Below are 15,274 nucleotides of genomic sequence, written 5' to 3'. Positions count from 1 at the left end.
GAATTCAGAGCAATTTTCACCACTCTAGCTCATTCTATAGCAGCCTAGAATGAACGCCCAGCTACTGTTCAGGACAACCAGTGGCCAATACTACTGTAGCTAGAATTTGGTACTTCACCCAAATGAATTCTCCTTCGTTTCCAGGTCTAAGTCTGAAGAGGAACCACAGGAATTCCTCAACATGGTGCAGAAGGTAATATATATTATGGGGGTAACCACTAGTAAGAGTGTTGTGTTAGCTACCTATCAGTTATAATATGTGACTCATATATGGTTTAAGTAGTGAAAGGTAGATAGAGCCACAGATGCAGGGCCTATAGAATGGGAGGAGTTTGCTACTGCCTTTTTAAATAGTTTTTTCCTGATAGATTTGAGGAAAGCTAAGGTGTTAGAGTTCATTAAGCTGAAGCAGGGAAACATGAGTATGAAAGAGTATTCCTTCAAGTTAACTCAGTTGGATAGGTATGCTCCTTATGTGGTAGCTGATAGCAGATCTAAGATAAGTAAGTTTATGTCTGGAGTGTCTGACAGTGTGGTCAAGGAGTGTAGGACCACAATGCTGATTAAGAAGATGGATTTTGCTAGGTTGATGTCTATGCTCAACATATAGATGAGACGAAAACTAAGGAAAAAGAGAGGGAGAATAAGAGGGCTAGAACAGGTAGCTTCAACTTTACTCAACCTAAGTCAGAGGGAGCTAATCGTCCTCAGCTTCACCCAAAATAATTAGTTCTGGCTTTGTCCTCAGGCAGTGCTCCGGTGCCTAAATTCAGAAATGGTAATAAGGATAGGGCGCTAGGCTCTAAATCTCAGGGTAGTGTTAGCAGTGCCCGAACTAGTCCTCTTTATCAGAAATATGGCAGAAACCATCAGGATGTATGTAGAGCTGGTAGCCATGTATGTTTTGGGTATAGTAAACATGGTCATAGGATCAGAGAGTGTCCTCAAGTGGGTTCATAGAGTCAGCATAATCATCTCCCAGCTCAGTCCGATCGCTCGTCTCAGCAGGGTACCGCTTCTAGTGCCACTAGTGGGAAACGCCCAAATAGGATCTATGTACTTCAGTTCCAATAAGATCAAGAAAGTTCTCCTGATGTGGTCACTAGTACATAACAAATTTACCATTTACATGTTTATGCTTTGCTAGATCTAGGAGCTTTTTTGTCCTTTGTAACTCCTTATATAGCTGTTGACTTTGGAGTCAGTCTCAAAATCCTAGCAGAGCCTTTCTAAGTCTCTACCCCAGTGGGTAAGTCATAGCCTGGTGGGTATACAGAAGCTGTTCGGTTATGGTGTCTCAGAAATTACTTCAACAGACTTAGTAGAGTTGGAGATGATAGATTTTGACGTCATTCTCTGCATGGATTGGCTTCAGTCATGCTATGCTTCAGTTGAATGTAGAAATAGAGTTGTCTATTTTCAGTTCCCGAATAAAGCTATCCTAAAATGGAGGGGTAGTACTTCAGCACTTAGGGGTCAGCTTATTTCATACATTAGAGCGAGAAAAATAATATCCATGGGGTGTGTTTATCATCTCGTTCGAGTTAAAGATTCTAGTTTTGAGAATCATAATCTTTAGTTAGTTCCAGTCACAAGTGAATTTCCAAATGTGTTTCCAAAAGATCTTCTTGGAGTTCCTCCCGAAAGAAAAATTGACTTTGAAATAGACTTTCTTCTAGATACTCAGCCCATCTCTATTTTGCCATACAGAATGGCTCTAGCTGAACTTAAAAAGTTAAAGAAACAGTTGAAGGATCTCATAAATGAGGGATTATCAGGCCCAACGTCTCCCCGTAGGGTGCACCAGTTCTATTCGTGCGAAAAAAAGATGGTTTTCTCAGAATGTATATTGACTATCGTCAGTTGAACAAAGTCACCATCAAGAACAAGTATCCACTTCCTAGAATCGATGACTTGTTTGACCAACTATAGGGTACCAGTTACCTCTCTAAGATAGACCTCAAATCAGGCTATCATCAGCTCAAAGTCAAAGAATATGACATTCTAAAAATACTTTCAAAACTCAGTATGGTCACTTAAAATTCCTAGTCATGTCATTTGGTCTTAACAATGCCCCAGTAGCTTTTATGGACTTGATGAACCGTGTGTTAAAGTAGTACTTGGACATGTTCGTCATAGTCATTATTGATGACATTTTTGTCTACTCCCACAGTGAAAACGATCATACAAACCATCTCAGAATAGTACTATAGACTCTCAGAGACCATCAGTTGTTTGCCAAATTTAGTAATTACGAGTTTTGGCTAAGGTTAGTAGCTTTCCTTGGTCATATCATTTCTGTTTTTGGCATTAGAGTTGATTCTCAAAAGACCAAAGTAATGAGAAACTGACCTAGACCCATCTCTCCATTAGATATCAGGAGTTTCTTAGGTTTGGCTAGCTATTATCGATGGGTTGTTGAAGGATTTTTGTCTATTGCATCCCCCATGTCCAGATTGACTCAGAAGAAAGTCAAGTTCCAGTGGTCAGATTCTTATAGGAAGAGTTTTCAGGAGTTGAAGACTCGACTCACTACAACCCAATTTTGACTTTGCTCGATGGTTCAGATGGATTTGTTGTGTATTTTGATACTTTTAGAGTTGGTTTGGGGTGTGTTTTGATATAGAGGGGTAAGGTTGTTGCTTATGCCTCTAGACAGCTTAAGCCCCATGAAAAGAGTTACCCCACCCATGATCTTGAGTTAGCAGCTGTTGTGTTTACCTTAAAGATTTGGAGGCACTATTTGTATGGGGTGCATATTGATGTGTTTACAGATCACAAAAGCATGCAGTATATGTTTTTGCAGAAAGACTTAAACCTATGTCAAAGAAGGTGGTTAGATTTGTTAAAGAATTATGACATAAGTATTATGTATCACTTGGGCAATGCTAATTAGTGGCTGATGCTCTCAGTAGATTGTCCATGGGTAGTGTTGCCCATGTTGAGGATGGTAAGAAGAAGTTAGCTCAAGAAGTTCATCATCTTGGCAGACTAGGTGTCCATGTGGTAGATTCGGCCGAGGGTAGTGTTTGGGTGTAGAATGGTTTAGAATCCTCTTTTGTTTCCTAAGTAAAAGAAAAGCAGGACAGGGATCCTAGTTTAGTTAAGCCGAAAGAGTCAGTCAGAGACCAAAAGGTAGAGGTTTTCTCCCAAGGGGAATATGGTGTGTTACATTACCAGGGTAGGCTTTGTGTGCCATGTGTGGATGGTGTGGGATAGTGGATTCTTACAGAAGTGCATGGTATGTGTTACTCGATTCATCCAGGGGACACTAAGATGTACCACAACTTGCAGGAAGTCTATTGGTGGAGTAGGATGAAGAGAGACATTGCAAAGTTTGTGGCTAAGTGTTCTACGTGTCAGCAGGTAAAGATTGAGCACCAAAAGCCTAGTGGTTCCATGTAGGAGTTCAGTATTCCCACATGAAAGTAAGAAGAAGTGAACATGGTCTTCATGATGGGTTTGCCTCGTACTTATTATTAGCATGATTCAATTTGGATCATTGTGGACAGGATGACCAAATCAGCCTATTTCTTACCAGTTCATACCTCTTACTCAGTTGAGGACTATGCAAGGATCTATATCAGAGAGTTGGTAAGGTTAGACGGTGTCCCATTGTCCATTATTCCAGATAGAGGTACCCAGTTCACCTTTTATTTTTGGAATGCCTTCTAAAAAGGTCTTGGTACCCAAGTTCACCTCAGTATAACCTTTCACCTTTAGACAGATGGTCAAACAGAAAGGACCATTTATACTTTTGAAGATATGTTGAGAGCATATGTTGTTGACTTTAAGGGCAGTTGGGATGACGACTCTAGTCTGAAAAACCTCTAATTGAATTGACTTGAAACAAAGTTAATGGGATAAGATCCTAACTAACTCCGACTATAAAAATACTAAATCTACTGTAAAAAAATAAAAGAATATCCTCGATGGATGAGGACTCACTACTGAATCTGAAACTGCTAACTGAGTCTGAATCTGTCTATGCACAGTCACAAACCTGAGCATCTGAACCAATGATATGAAACATCATAGCACAAAGAAAGAGTATACGCCAGTACGTGGAATGTACTGGTATGCTAGATGAGGTAAGGGTGAATGCAAGGGTTCATATGCATGAACAATAAATGATTGAAATGATATAGAGTAACTAAACATGAGAGTACATGGATAATCTAAAGCTGCTATAAATACTGAGTATGCAATACTGTGCATATATGTATACTGTATCTGAGCTCTTATAAAGCTAAGTACTGAGTTCTGATACTGAGTAATGAATAATTTGAGATTACTGATACTGATTGACTGTATCTGACAGTCCTAATTCTATAGAACCTAACTGAGCTCTATTCTTCAAACTGAGACTGTGAAAGGTAATCATCTAACGATATGCCCCTTTTCTAAAAGGAATTAGGGTCCAATATGTAACCCTAGTTGGAAGGGTGTCAGTACCGTACCACAAGTAAAGACACTGAAGAGTCACCCTCTACTGGCAGGTGCCCTAAACGAGAATGGTGGTACCTTCTACTGGTAGGTAAAGAACCTTATCAACCCTCGACTGGCAGGTTGATATCTCAACCTACACTGGCTACGTAGTTCTGGAATACTAGTATTGCTTCTAAGGATCACACCCTCTACTGGCAGGTAAGCCCCCATCCTTGGGTTCACTCGGTCTTGAATCCTACTCCCTATTGAAAGACACTGAACTGAGCATACTGAACTGGATTGGATTGAGACTTAGTCTACTGAGTTTTCCTGAGTTCTATAACTGATTGAGTTCTACTGAGTTCTAAAAATGACCGAGAGTACTACTGATCATGACATGACCAATACTATTCTGTAACTGACACTGGCTCTAGGTAAACAACTAAATTGTTGGGTATTAAATACCCCCAGGACTCGATAACATGAAAAGTAAAGCATAGCATTATCTTGAAAACATAATAATAGCTACTTGATCACAATCCACTCATTGGAACATTTTAGCAACCACTTGTAATGCATTTACTCATACATGAATGAAGAATACATGCTATCATGTTATAATGGCATTATTTTATTCACATAGGCATTTTATCAAACTTATGGGGAGCATGCTTAGATCATACAATAATCAACTCATATAGTTATCCTGGCTACATAAATCACTTGAAAATTGAAGGGTTTATCAGGAAGATCATGTAATTCAACACATAAAATGATTAATTTCATAAAATCTTGTAATTCAATCATGAACTAAAACCCAACAATAAAATGAACATGTATTCAATTTAATTCAGGCACGGAAGTTCATAATTCAGTAATCTTGTAGTTTGAAAATGGATTCGTGGACTCTATGGGTGAAAGGAACCCATTGATGAACACCTAACATACCTTGGAAAGTTAATTCTTAAAGGTGCTTGAAGAAATTCTTGAGTTTTGAACTTGATTCTTGAAGCCAGGGTTTGTTAATTGAGAAGGAGAGCTTGTTGATTTGGGAAAAAGTCAATAAACAAATGGTTTAAGACATTTTTAGAGCTTTAATCTCACACCTGGGCGGAATAAAATTATAGGAAAAGACTAATTTAATCCTGGCCGAAACATTTATTTTTCATCAAAATTTTCCGATTTGAGCCCTTGGCGCGACATGCCATGATCATGTCGGGCCACTAGAAATTGCCAACTGGGAATGTGGCTGATGGCGGATGCAGTGGTATCACGTTTCCACCTTGGATACAACCTGGAAGTTCACCGCAATGCGGTGGGATCGCGTTGGTGCATTGGAAATTGATAAATGTGAAAATAAGCTATGCCGCGATGCACAGGTATTGCGGTACCTCACTGGAAACGGACAATTGCCATTTTGACCTACTGCACGATGCGCTACTGGCCTGAATGACCTTGTCTAATGACTGAAAATTAAAATAGCCATTATTTCTTACCCGGTTATCGGATTTAGTCAAATTTTATATCGTTGGAAAGATAATTCAATTTCCTATGTAATGGCAGACTCTAGACTGAAAAAATACTGAGTATTTCAAAAATTTTATATTGGATAACTCATGGACTGAGAGTTAATCTTAAGCTAAGGAAATACAGGGTATTACAATTTCTGCCCCTTGGGAACATTCATCCCTGAATGAGACTGATTAAGCTGAGACACTGATAGACTGAGTTTACACACATATCATGCATATCTGATATATGACTACATAACTAAACTACCGACAAACTGACCTCTTACACTGAACATGCATATATGATGCATGGAATACATGACTAAAGCTACTGATAAACTGGGTTTTCATACTGAACATGCATATCTGATGCATGAGTACATGACTGAACTGATACATGATTGCATGACTGAATATACAACGGTAATGGATACCAAGTTTATAATCATATCTGAGCATGAAACAGAGTTAATCTAAGAGAGGTTGTTACCTCAAGCTGAGAATAGTGATGACCCAGAGATCCTTTACTGAACATACATGAACGGGAACATCAGAACACAACTGAGTCTGAAATATAATACATGATCTGAATATCATGAACTGTACTGATTTCCTTGAATATATGCCATGAAATGGAAATGGTCATATGATGGAGATTGAAGTGAGAGGGTCAATTTATGATTACCCTCTACCCTAAATTAGATTCGTTACGTGAAGAGAAACTGGGAGGTTTAGGACATGAAAGCTCAGGGGCTATAGTGCATCTTCTCCTTAGGACATTATGTCTCTCGAAGAATGCTGACTTGGCTAAGATACTGAGGAGAAGCTGAGATGATGCATGGGGCACCTGCGCACTAAACCGTTATTGAATACCAGGGATCTGAAACTGAGGCATGACACATGAACCGAGTTGAACTCGCAACTACATGGTTGCTCCATCTTGGAAAAGTTATATTCATGAGATTTCAAATAGTGAGACTAGATGGAAAGATGGGAAACCTAACCATATGAACTTGACCGCCTGACTATTAAACTAAATGGTTGGCTTTATGGACTAAGTCATGCTAAAAACTTATAATTGACTGGAGCATTTCTTTGACACCCTTTCTACAGAGTTCTAGTGACTTTAGGGAGCAATAAATCTTGGCATGGACTGAATAAAACATCTAAATAAAAAATCACATCCTGGCTAAAATTCTGTAATATGAGGCGAAGCCAACGAAACATTATTTATGATAGAGTGACTATTCCAAACCTAGACACGTTCCTCGAATACTCTCTCAACTATGCTCTCCACCTTAGTACGACGCTTCACCTGAGACTATTGAAAATATTCACATAGGCGCTGAGTATGAATGTATAAAATATTAACTTATCTGATTAACTGAATGGCTAATAGCTGAATACTAGTCATGTAAGAGTGCACTATACTTAGTCTGGACTGAAACTATAGGGTATAGTATTATGCATATAAGGTAAGGGTTGACTGAGCAACATGAGATACTGAGCACATATGTGTGTAAACTGTATTATTCGAGAATGCTGGACCAAGCATCTAACATGATCCTGGAATACTGGTAACTGAATAACTGGTAACTGTACGCTATGGTCAGGAAAACCTGGGACGGCACTGAGTTTTTGAACCAAAAGTTGAACTGAGACTGTAATTGAGTTTTGATAACTACGGGTAGAGACAGACATGAATCAAGGATCTAATTAGACACTCACACTTTGCATTTTCCCAACTTCTCATCTCATGAAAAAAAAATCTTCTTTCCCTCTTAAGCAACTAAATACAACTCCTTGCTAGTCATTTACTTGTACACTAACTCGAATTTCAAGCCTATATTTATAACTACAGCCTCGTGTAAAACAAATATGCAAACATCTTTCTTTAACATGAAACATTTACTCTCTCCCATCTAAGTAATCGGTCATAACTACATCATTTCATAGGGAGAGTTCACTGAAGGGTTAAATCATGAGAACCTGAAGCATGTATGAATACTATACCAAACTCAACACTTAACTGATACCAGAGGAATATAATATTAATATCATGGATTTATCAATAGATCTAAATTGAGGATATACATGACATAATTTGAGTTTAGCCGATCGTTAGGAGCGTAGCGTAAGTCATGGGAACTGGGCATACTGTAAAGCATGACATGAGTACATGAGTCATGAGCTGCATGACCTGAGTCTGGAGTTTCTGTGTTCATGGAACATGATTCATAACACTTAGTGAACCAGATCTTCTTATACAAGGAACTGTAAGTGTACTTGATTTCCTTGGTAACATACACGAATATGAGCTATGTTAATAGAGCTAACGCGTAAGACATGAATAAATATCATGGGAACTGATGGGTTTTGAGAGTTTGAAGCATGGTTTTGAGATGATCTATGTGATAATTCTCTCTAAGAGAATCGACAAGAATGTCATCAATGAAGACTATAATGAACATGTCCAAGTACTGCTTGAACACGCGATTCATTAAGTCCCTGAAAGCTGCTGGGGCATTAGTAATACCAAAGGACATGACTAGAAACTCAAAGTGACGATACCGGGTTCTAAAGGCTATTTTTGGAATGTCACATTCCCTGACTCTGAGCTGATGATAGCCTGATCTGAGGTCTATCTTAGAAAAGTAACTAGCACGCTGAAGATGGTCAAACAATTCATAGATTCTAGGAAGTTGGTAGTTATTCTTGACTGTGACTTTGTTCAACTAACGGTAATATGTACACATTCTAAGGGAATCGTCTTTCTTAAGTACGAATAAGACTAGTGCGCCCCACGGGGAAATACTGGGTCTGATGAATCCCTTATCTATGATATCCTTGAACTATTTTTTAACTCCTTGAATTCAGCTGGATCCATTCTGTATGGCGGAATAGAAATGGGCTGAGTATCTATAAGAAGATCTATTCCAAAGTCGATTTCCTTGACGGGAGGAACTCTAAGAAGACTTTCGGGAAACATATCTGAGAATTGGTTCACTACTAGGACTGACTTAAGACGGGGAATTCCTAAACTAGAGTCCTTTACTTGCACAAGATAATAGACATATCCCTTATATATCATTTTTCTCGCTCTAAGGTATGAAATTAACTGACCCTTAAGCGCTGTATTACTACCCCTCCATTCAAGGACTGGTTCATTTGGAAACTGCAAATGAACGATTCAGTTTCTACAATCAATAGAGGTATAGCATGAATGGGACCAATCCATGACAAGAATGACATCAAAATCTGTCATTTCTAATCTTTCTAAGTCTGCTAAAGTGACTTTCTGAGATATCCAAATCGGATAGTTCCTGTATAACCGTCGGGCTATGATAGACTGACCTATTAGGGTAGAGACTGAGAATGGTTCTGTTAAGTCTTTTGGTTTGACTTTAAAGTTGACTGCTATGTAAAGAGTTACAAAAGACAGAGAAGCTTCTGAATCTAATAAGGCATAAACATATAAATAGAGGATCTGTAACATACCAGTGACCACATCAGGAGGACTTTCCCGATCTTACCTAGACTGAGGTGCATTGAGTTTGTTTGGGAGTTGCCCACTGGTGGAACTGGAAGTGGCACCCTGCTGATTTGAGCGACTAGACTGAGCTGAAGAATGGATGGACTGACTCTGTTGGTGCAAATCCTTTCCCTTCTGAGCCAATACTCTACACTCCCGCATCCTGTGGCCTGGCTTACCACATCTAAAACATACATCACTGCCAACTTTACACACTCCTTTAAGGTTCTTACCACATTCTCCACAAAGCGAATGGGTGTGACCACTGCTCATACTACCTTGGGTTTTAGAGCCTGGCGCCCCATCCTGACGGTCATTTCTGGACTTTGGTACTGGCACCCTGACTAAAAGTGGAACTAAAGATGAGGATCTCTGACGAAACTGTGAGCGGTTACTACCCCTTGATCTTGGCTTAGAATTGATTGTTCTAGCCCTCTTATTCTTCCTATGCTCCCCTCCCTTACTGTGCTGAGTGGAAGTCAAATGCCTAGATAGGACAACAGTCTATAAATTGTTCTGAGAAACTACTGAATAGGCTAAGGTAGTGAAAGTAGCTCTAAATTTAGCATGAGAGGCATAGTCATACAAGGGATCTGCCTGAATAGGCCGAGGGGTTGACTGGTTTTCATTACTTCTTCCATTAGCTTCTCTAGGAGGCATGTCTTGGAAGCATAAGGAAGGGAGATGCTACATGGTGCTTACGACCCCGAAGGTCCATAAGCCAACCCATGACTGATATCTGCTGTGAGAACTGGAAATATGATACTGTAATAATGCAGAAAAATAGGCTGAAATACCATAAGGTTCAAAACTAAAATAGGGATAGAATATAACATCAGCTATAATATCTGTAAAATAGTATGCTATCTGAAAAACCTCTAACTAAACTTTCTAGAAATGGAGTTGATGGGACAAGCCCCCAACTAACTCGAACTACTAAAATACTTAATCTACTATAATAATGAAATAAAAGAATATCCTCGATGGATGAGGACTCACTACTAAATCTGAAACTGCTAATTGAGTCTGAATCTATCTATGCATGGTCAGGAACCAGAGTGTCCCAACCTATGATATGAGACATCATAACACAAAAAAAGAGTATATGATAGTACATGGAATGTACTGGTATTCTAGATGAGGTAAGGCTGAATTCAAGGGTTCATATGCATGAACAATAACTGGCTGAAATGATATAGAGTAATTGAACTTGAGAGTGCATGGATAATCTAAAACTACTATAAATACTGAGTATATAATACTGTAAATATATGTATACTTTAGCAGAGCTTTTCTAAAGATAAGTACTGAGTTCTGATACTGAGTAATGGATAATCTGAGACTACTGATACTGACTGACTGTATTTGACAGTACTGATTCAGTAGAACTGAACTGAGCTCTATTTTGATGACTGAAACTGAGACTATGGGAGGTAATCATCTAATTGACAAGCCCCTTTTCTTAATAGAATTGGGGTCCAACTTGTAACCCAGTTTGAAGGGTGTCAGTTCCGTGCCACGGGTAAAGACACTAAAGGGTCACCCTCTACTGGAAGGTACCCTAAATAAGAATGGTGGTACCCTCTACTGGCAGGTAAAGAACCTCATCAACACTCAACTAGCAGGTTGATGTCTCAGCCTATGCTAGCTACGTAGTTCTGGAACGGAAGGATTGCTTCTAAGGATCACACCCTCTACTGACAGGTGAGCCCCCATTCTTGGGATCACTCGGTATTGAATCCTACTCCCAACTGAAAGGCACTGAACTGAGCATACTGAACTGGACTGGAATGAGACTGAGTTTACAGAGTTTTCCTGAGTTCGGTAACTGACTGAGTTCTACTAAGTTCTATAATCTACTGAGAGTACTACTAGTCATGACATTACCGATACTATTTTGTAACTGAGACTGGCTCTAGGTAAACAACTAAATTATCGGGTATTAAATACCCCCAACACTCGATAACATGAAAAGTAAAGCATAGCATAATCTTGAAAACATAATAATGGCTACTTGATCATAATCCATTCATTGGGACATTTTAGAAAACACTTGTAATGCATTTACTCATACATGAATGAGAATACATGCTATTATATTATAATGGCACTATTTCATTTACATAGGTATTTTATCAAACACATGGGGAGCATGCTTAGATCATACAATAATCAACACATATAGTTAATGGCTACATAAATCACATGAAAATTTAAGGGTTTATCATGAAGATCATGTAATTCAACACATAAAACGATTAATTTCATAAAAGCTTGTAATTCAATCATGAACTAAAACCCAACAATAACATAAACATGAATTCAATTTAATTCAAGCATGGAAGTTAATAATTCAACAATCTTGTAGTTTGAAAATGGATTTGTGGACTCTATAGGTTAAAGGAACCCATAGATGAACACCTAACATATATTGGAAAGTTAATTCTTGAAGGTGCTTGAGGAAATTTTTGAGTTTTGACCTTGATCCTTGAAGCTAGGGTTTGTTAATTGAGAAAGAAAGCTTGTTGATTTGGTGAAAATTTAATAAATAGATGGTTTAAAATGTTTTTAGGGCTTTAATCTCACACTTGGGCGTAATAAAATCATAGGAAAAGACTAATTTAACCCTGGGCGAAACATTTATTTTTCATCAAAATTTTCCTATTCGGGCCATAGGCACGACACGCCATGATCGCGTCGGGCCACTGGAAATTGCCAACTGGGAATATGGCTGGTGGCTTGACACAGTGGTATCTCATTGCCACCTTAGATAGACATAGAAGTTCACTGTGATGCGGTGGGATCGTGTTGGTACACTGGAAATTGACAAATGTGAAAATAAGTTATGGCGCAGTGCGCCGGTATCGCGGTACCTCACTGGAAACTGACAATTGCCATTTTGACATACTCCGCGATGCGTTACTGGCCTAAATGACGGTGTTTAACAACTAAAACTTAAAATAGCAATAACTTTTTACCCAGTTATCGGATTTAGGCAAATTTTATATCGTTGGAAAGCTAATTCAATTTCCTACGCAATAACAGACTCGAAACTAAAAAATTCTGAGTATTTCAAAAATTTTATATTGGATAACTCATGGATTGAGAGTTAATCTTAAGCTAAGGAAATACGGGGTATTACATTATGGAATGTGTCGACCCGATCCAGGGCCTGGCCATGACGGGTACCTCAAGTCCCACGTAAAGCAGAGATCACCCCTTCACCTAACCTAGTCAGCTCAACAACCTCAAGTGTCGGATGAATTCTGAACATATAATAAGATAGTGCAAAACAAGACTAATCATAACTCATGAACTATCTAAAGTAGTTCACCAAAACAACACACCTAAGTCCAAAGTAATCCAACAAAGCCTCTGCAAATCTAAAGTTAATAAAATATCAGTACATGCCCCCAATAATAGCCAAAACCAACATCTAAACAAGTCTAAGACATAAAATATAAAGACTATGAAATGAAGCCTTCCAAAGTATGGAAGCTCACCACTTCAATATCTACTCAAGAACTGCTCTAGCACATGATCACTGCACAGGTAAAGTAGAATAAGTTTTGGGACCTTCATCACGTGAGGATACAATGTCCAAAAACGGCTAGCATTTGGAGTGCTAGCATGTTACTCAGGGATAGAAGAAATAAAATAATGCCATCATTCAAAACCAAGTCAAATAACCATATGCTATCACACACACACATATATACATATATATATATATATTGTGTAGGGATAGTGAACAAGGTTTAGCTTGAACTTTGAAAACCTTAACCTGGGCTTTGTAGCATAACCGTAAATTAGCATGGTACCCACGAGCTGTATTAGCCTAGCCCTCCCCTAGCTGTAATGGCTGTAGTGTGTGAAGTAACATGAACTAGAGAATATCAATATCCGTATATGCCTTTATGGGGGACTTAAACCTCCTGGCATAGTCAAGGTAACTTAAGCACCAATGTATACAATATTAGGGACTTGAACCTCCAATTTACATATCCATTTAGGGGACTCGAATCTCCCGGTCATATAGACACTCATACCGACTAGCGCAGTATCCAATGTTAGTTCTTTAGACCCCACTTCCATGGCCCGGCTACACATCCCCCTTTAAATCCCAATTTCTACTCTTACCTTTAAGATAGAAAAAAACATGCCAAGGAATTCATAATTCACCATCGACAAGGATAGAAAACAAATAGGTTAACAGCAACACATACCTCATGCACTTCTGATCTTCATGTCCTCCTCGGCTTCCCAAGTAGCTTCCTCGGACTTTTGGTTCCGCCATAGAACCTTCATCTAAGCCACATCTTTCATTCGTAACCAACAAACTTGCCGATCTAAGATTCTCACCGGGACGTCCTTATAGTACAAAGAATCCAAAATACCAATGTTCTCCAAGGGAATAAACAATGAAGGATCACCTATGCATTTCCGCAACATAGACACATGGAATACCGAATGAATGGAACTTATGCTAGAGGGCAAATCCAAATCATGCGCAATATTTTCAACCCTTCTTAATACCACATATGAGCCAACATACAAGGGATTGAGGTTCCCCTTCTTCCTAAATCGTATCACTCCCTTCATGAGAGACACCTTTAAGAACATCCAAACTCCATCGTCAAATCCCAAATCCCTTTACCTCACATCCAAGTGGTCTTAAGCCTATCCTGAATTACCTTCACCTTTTCCATAGCTTCGTGAACCATGTTCGGGCCAAACATTTCTGCTTCACGAAACTCAAACAACCCAATAGGAAATATACACCTCCTACCATGTAATGCATCAAACAGGGCCATACCAATGCTAGAATGGTAACTATTGTTATAAGCAAACTCAATCAAAAGACAATGGTCGAATAAACTACCACCATAGTCAATCACAAAGGCTCATAGCATATCCTCCAAAGTTTGAATAGTCCTTTTAGCTTGCCCATCTGATCATGGGAGAAAAGTTATACTATGAATAACTTTAGTATGCAAATCATGCTGGAACGAGCACCAGAAATACACTGAAAACTGAGTACCACAATCCAATATAATCAATAGAGGCGCACCATGCAATCTTACCACTTCCTAAAGGAACAACTTTTTATAGTCCACAGTCGAATAAGTAGTCCTCACTGGCAAGAAGTGAGTAGACTTAGTCATCCTATCCATGATGATCCAATGGAGTCACACTGATTTCGCGACTGCAAAAGGCCGGTAATGAAATCCATATTAATTATCTTCTATTTCCATACTATTAGTTTAATCTCTTAGAGTATCCTATCGGGCCTCAAGTGATCTACCTTCACTTGTTGACACACCATACACTTAGCCACATAGTTCGCTATATCCCATTTCATATTATTCCCCTAATACATATCCTTAAGGCTATGATACATCTTAGTTGATTTGGTATGAACCGTCGTCCATGACTCATGGGCCTCAGCAAAAATCCTACCTCGCAATCAGTGAACATCGGAAACACACAATCTCCTTTGGTACCTCAAGATACCATCACCTTCGGTCTTGAAAGACATAACTTTCTGCTTACCCATATCAGTTTTAATCTTTATCAAGAGAGGATCCAACACCTGCTTTTTTTTTATTTTCAAACAAAGAGAGAATTGCACCACCTGCTTCACAAACACACCACCAAGCTTAGAGTCCAAGAGACGAACTCCAAGATTAGAAAATCGGTGAATGTCCTTCTCCAATTCCTGCTTATCCTCATCCACGTGAGCTAGACTCATCATAGATAACCTGCTAAGAGCATCAACAACTATATTAGCTTTACCTAGATG

This window comes from Capsicum annuum, chromosome 5 (assembly GCF_002878395.1).
Source record: "Capsicum annuum cultivar UCD-10X-F1 chromosome 5, UCD10Xv1.1, whole genome shotgun sequence".
Lineage (NCBI taxonomy): Eukaryota > Viridiplantae > Streptophyta > Magnoliopsida > Solanales > Solanaceae > Capsicum > Capsicum annuum.
The sequence above is the reverse complement of the archived record's forward strand: the minus strand, read 5'-3'. Positions refer to the sequence as shown.